This window comes from Bombina bombina, chromosome 9 (genome assembly GCF_027579735.1).
Source record: "Bombina bombina isolate aBomBom1 chromosome 9, aBomBom1.pri, whole genome shotgun sequence".
NCBI classification, from domain to species: Eukaryota; Metazoa; Chordata; class Amphibia; order Anura; family Bombinatoridae; genus Bombina; species Bombina bombina.
The window spans coordinates 104002447-104008663 of NC_069507.1; positions in this window are offsets into that span (position 1 = coordinate 104002447).

Here is a 6217-nt window from a genome sequence, read left to right on the forward strand (position 1 = left end):
CATAATATATAGACGTTCCGTGTAGGGTTGCCACCTCAGCCATGTTTTCCTGGACACTTATGAGTTACACATGCTGCAGGGTGTGCAGTGAGGAACATGTATTGTGTTTCTGGACAGCACTATTCATATTCCTCCCTGCACACCCTGCAACTTGTGTAACTTATAAGTGTTCTGTATTTTAAGGGACGGGTGGCAACCCTAGTATGGGATGTCTGCTATCTACTTTGTTAATAAAGACAAAAACAAACACCTTCCTATTAAACCTATGGGAGTGGGGCTGTGGTATATGATAGATCAGTGTTTCTCAACTCCAGTCCTCAGGACCCTTACTCAGGCCAGATTTTCATTATATCTTAACTAGAGCACAGGTGAAATAATCATCTGAAGGGTGAGAGCAGGTTAGTAACCATGGTTACTGATCAGCTAATTATTTCACCTGTGCTCTAGTTAAGATATAATGAATATCTGGCCTATTAAGGGTCCTGAGGACTGGAGTTGAGAAACACTGATGTACTGTATATGTCATGTTTCATTTATCTGTATTGTATAATGTCATAAAGGGTGTTTAAAGTCTTGTCGTGATTGTAAAAATTGTGTCTTTTGTCTTTGCCGTGTTTTTTCTTTTTTCAGGATTTTGTGTTGGCGATATTAATATTTCAAAGAATACAGTAGCCGCGACTTCTGTTTTTATTTACGTATTGCTAGTACAATAGCAACTGCTCTGAACGTGTTGCAGTGCGGTCGCAATAATATAAGTATAACACGTTCCGAATAGTAAGAACTTTTATTGGCAATACATAAATAAAAACATAATTTATGTAAGAACTTACCTGATAAATTCATTTCTTTCATATTAGCAAGAGTCCATGAGCTAGTGACGTATGGGATATACATTCCTACCAGGAGGGGCAAAGTTTCCCAAACCTCAAAATGCCTACAAATACACCCCTCACCACACCCACAAATCAGTTTAACGAATAGCCAAGAAGTGGGGTGATAAGAAAAAAGTGCGAAAGCATAAAAAATAAGGAATTGGAATAATTGTGCTTTATACAAAAAAATCATAACCACCACAAAAAAAGGGTGGGCCTCATGGACTCTTGCTAATATGAAAGAAATGAATTTATCAGGTAAGTTCTTACATAAATTATGTTTTCTTTCATGTAATTAGCAAGAGTCCATGAGCTAGTGACGTATGGGATAATGACTACCCAAGATGTGGATCTTCCACGCAAGAGTCACTAGAGAGGGAGGGATAAAATAAAGACAGCCAATTCCGCTGAAAATAATCCACACCCAAAATAAAGTTTAAATCTTATAATGAAAAAAACTGAAATTATAAGCAGAAGAATCAAACTGAAACAGCTGCCTGAAGTACTTTTCTACCAAAAACTGCTTCAGAAGAAGAAAATACATCAAAATGGTAGAATTTAGTAAAAGTATGCAAAGAAGACCAAGTTGCTGCTTTGCAAATCTGATCAACAGAAGCTTCATTCCTAAAAGCCCAGGAAGTAGAAACTGACCTAGTAGAATGAGCTGTAATCCTTTGAGGCGGAGTTTTACCCGACTCGACATAAGCATGATGAATTAAAGATTTCAACCAAGATGCCAAAGAAATGGCAGAGGCCTTCTGACCTTTCCTAGAACCGGAAAAGATAACAAAAAGACTAGAAGTCTTTCTGAAATTCTTAGTAGCTTCAACATAATATTTCAAAGCTCTAACTACATCCAAAGAATGCAATGATTTCTCCTTAGAATTCTTAGGATTAGGACATAATGAAGGAACCACAATTTCTCTACTAATGTTGTTAGAATTCACAACCTTAGGTAAAAATTGAAAAGAAGTTCGCAACACCGCCTTATCCTGATGAAAAATCAGAAAAGGAGACTCACAAGAAAGAGCAGATAATTCAGAAACTCTTCTAGCAGAAGAGATGGCCAAAAGAAACAAAACTTTCCAAGAAAGTAATTTAATGTCCAAAGAATGCATAGGTTCAAATGGAGGAGCTTGAAGAGCCCCCAGAACCAAATTCAAACTCCAAGGAGGAGAAATTGACTTAATGACAGGATTTATACGAACCAAAGCTTGTACAAAACAACGAATATCAGGAAGATTAGCAATCTTTCTGTGAAAGAGAACAGAAAGAGCAGAGATTTGTCCTTTCAAGGAACTTGCAGACAAACCTTTATCCAAACCATCCTGAAGAAACTGTAAAATTCTCGGAATTCTAAAAGAATGCCAGGAAAAATGATGAGAAAGACACCAAGAAATGTAAGTCTTCCAGACTCTATAATATATCTTCCTAGATACAGATTTACGAGCCTGTAACATAGTATTAATCACAGAGTCAGAGAAACCTCTTTGACTAAGAATCAAGCGTTCAATCTCCATACCTTTAAATTTAAGGATTTGAGATCCTGATGGAAAAAAGGACCCTGCGACAGAAGGTCTGGTCTTAACGGAAGTGTCCACGGTTGGCAAGAGGCCATCCGGACAAGATCCGCATACCAAAACCTGTGCGGCCATGCTGGAGCCACCAGCAGAACAAACGAGCATTCCTTCAGAATCTTGGAGATTACTCTTGGAAGAAGAACTAGAGGCGGAAAGATATAGGCAGGATGATACTTCCAAGGAAGTGACAATGCATCCACTGCTTCCGCTTGAGGATCCCTGGATCTGGACAGATACCTGGGAAGTTTCTTGTTTAGATGAGAGGCCATCAGATCTATTTCTGGAAGTCCCCACATTTGAACAATCTGAAGAAATACCTCTGGGTGAAGAGACCATTCGCCTGGATGTAACGTTTGGCGGCTGAGATAATCCGCTTCCCAATTGTCTATACCTGGGATATGAACCGCAGAAATTAGACAGGAGCTGGATTCCGCCCAAACCAGAATTCGAGATACTTCTTTCATAGCCAGAGGACTGTGAGTCCCTCCTTGATGATTGATATATGCCACAGTTGTGACATTGTCTGTCTGAAAACAAATGAACGATTCTCTCTTTAGAAGAGGCCAAGACTGAAGAGCTCTGAAAATTGCACGGAGTTCCAAAATATTGATTGGTAATCTCACCTCCTGAGATTCCCAAACTCCTTGTGCTGTCAGAGACCCCCAAACTGCTCCCCAACCTGTCAGACTTGCATCTGTTGAAATCACAGTCCAGGTTGGAAGAACAAAAGAAGCCCCCTGAACTAAACGTTGGTGATCTGTCCACCACGTCAGAGAGTGTCGTACAAATGGTTTTAAAGATATTAATTGATGTATCCTTGTGAAATCCCTGCACCACTGGTTCAGCATACAGAGCTGAAGAGGTCGCATGTGAAAACGAGCAAAGGGGATCGCGTCCGATGCAGCAGTCATAAGACCTAGAATTTCCATGCATAAGGCTACCGAAGGGAATGATTGAGACTGAAGGTTTCGACAGGCTGAAACCAATTTTAGACGTCTCTTGTCTGTCAGAGACAGAGTCATGGACACTGAATCTATCTGGAAACCTAAAAAGGTTACCCTTGTCTGAGGAATCAATGAACTTTTTGGCAAATTGATCCTCCAACCATGATCTCGAAGAAACAATACGAGTCGATTCGTATGATATTCTGCTAAATGTGAAGACTGAGCAAGTACCAAGATATCATCCAAATAAGGAAATACCACAATACCCTGTTCTCTGATTACAGACAGAAGGGCACCGAGAACCTTTGTAAAAATCCTTGGAGCTGTTGCTAGGCCAAACGGCAGAGCCACAAATTGGTAATGCTTGTCTAGGAAAGAGAATCTCAGAAACTGATAGTGATCTGGATGAATCGGAATATGCAGATATGCATCCTGTAAATCTATTGTGGACATATAATGCCCTTGCTGAACAAAAGGCAGGATAGTCCTTATAGTTACCATTTTGAATGTTGGTATCCTTACATAACGATTCAATATTTTTAGATCCAGAACTGGTCTGAAGGAATTCCCCTTCTTTGGTACAATGAAGAGATTTGAATAAAACCCCAGTCCCTGTTCCAGAACTGGAACTGGCATGATTACTCCAGCCAACTCTAGATCTGAAACACATTTCAGAAATGCTTGAGCCTTCGCTGGATTTACTGGGACATGGGAAAGAAAAAATCTCTTTGCAGGAGGCCTTATTTTGAAGCCAATTCTGTACCCTTCTGAAACAATGTTCTGAATCCAAAGATTGTGAATTGAATTGATCCAAATTTCTTTGAAAAATCGTAATCTGCCCCCTACCAGCTGAGCTGGAATGAGGGCCGCACCTTCATGTGGACTTGGGAGCTGGCTTTGGTTTTCTAAAAGGCTTGGATTTATTCCAGACTGGAGATGGTTTCCAAACTGATACCGCTCCTGAGGATGAAGGATCAGGCTTTTGTTCCTTATTGTGACGAAAAGAACGAAAACGATTATTAGACCTAAATTTACCTTTAGATTTTTTATCCTGTGGTAAAAAAGTTCCTTTCCCTCCAGTAACAGTTGAGATAATAGAATCCAACTGAGAACCAAATAATTTATTACCCTGGAAGGAAAGGGAAAGCAAAGTTGACTTAGAAGACATATCAGCATTCCAAGTTTTAAGCCATAAAGCTCTTCTAGCTAGAATATCTAGAGACATATACCTGACATCAACTCTAATGATATCAAAGATGGCATCACAAATAAAGTTATTAGCATGTTGAAGAAGATTAACAATGCTATGAGAATTATGATCTGATACTTGTTGCGCTAAAGCTTCCAACCAAAAAGTTGAAGCTGCAGCAACATCCGCTAAAGATATAGCAGGTCTAAGAAGATTACCCGAACATAAGTAAGCTTTTCTTAGAAAGGATTCAATTTTCCTATCTAAAGGATCCTTAAAGGAAGTACTATCTGCCCTAGGAATAGTAGTACGTTTAGCAAGAGTAGAGATAGCCCCATCAACTTTAGGGATTTTGTCCCAAAACTCTAATCTGTCAGCTGGCACAGGATATAATTGCTTAAAACATTTAGAAGGAGTAAAAGAATTACCCAAATTATTCCATTCCCTGGAGATTACTTCAGAAATAGCATCAGGGACAGGAAAAACCTCTGGAATAACTACAGGAGATTTAAAAACCTTATTTAAATGTTTAGATTTAGTATCAAGAGGACCAGAATCCTCTATTTCTAATGCAATTAAAACCTCTTTAAGTAAAGAACGAATAAATTCCATTTTGAATAAATATGAAGATTTATCAGCATCAACCTCTGAGACAGAATCCTCTGAACCAGAGGAACCACTATCAGAATCAGAATGATGATGTTCATTTAAAAATTCATCTGAAAAATGAGAAGTTTTAAAAGACCTTTTACGTTTACTAGAAGGAGGAATAACAGACATAGCCTTCTTAATGGATTTAGACACAAAATCTCTTATGTTAACAGGAACACTAGTATTAGATGTTGATGGAACAGCAACAGGTAATGTAGTATTACTAAAGGAAATATTATCTGCATTAACAAGTTTGTCATGACATTCATTACAAACAACAGCTGGAGGAACAGATACCACAAGTTTACAGCAGATACACTTAACTTTGGTAAATCCAGCACCAGGCAGTGATTTTCCAGTAGTATCTTCTGACTCAGGGTCAATCTGGGACATCTTGCAGTATGTAATAGAAAAAACAACATATAAAGCAAAATTGATCAAATTCCTTAAATGACAGTTTCAGGAATGGGAAAAAATGCCAGTGAACAAGCTTCTAGCAACCAGAAGCAATAAATAATGAGACTTAAATAATGTGGAGACAATAATGACGCCCATATTTTTTAGTGCCAAAAAAGACGCCCACATTATTTGGCGCCTAAATGCATTTGGCGCCAAAAATGACGCCACATCCGGAACGCCGACACTTTTGGCGCAAAAAAAACGTCAAGGATGACGCAACTTCCGGCGACACGTATGACGCTGGAAATAGAAAAATATTTTTGCACCAAAAAAGTCTGCGCCAAGAATGACGCAATAAAATGAAGCATTTTCAGCCCCCGCGAGCCTAACAGCCCACAGGAAAAAAAGTCAATTTTAAGGTAAGAAAAAAATGATTAATTCATATGCATTATCCCAAATATGAAACTGACTGAAATAAGGAACGTTGAACATCCTGAGTCAAGGCAAATAAATGTTTGAATACATATATTTAGAACTTTATATAAAAGTGCCCAACCATAGCTTAGAGTGTCACAGAAAATA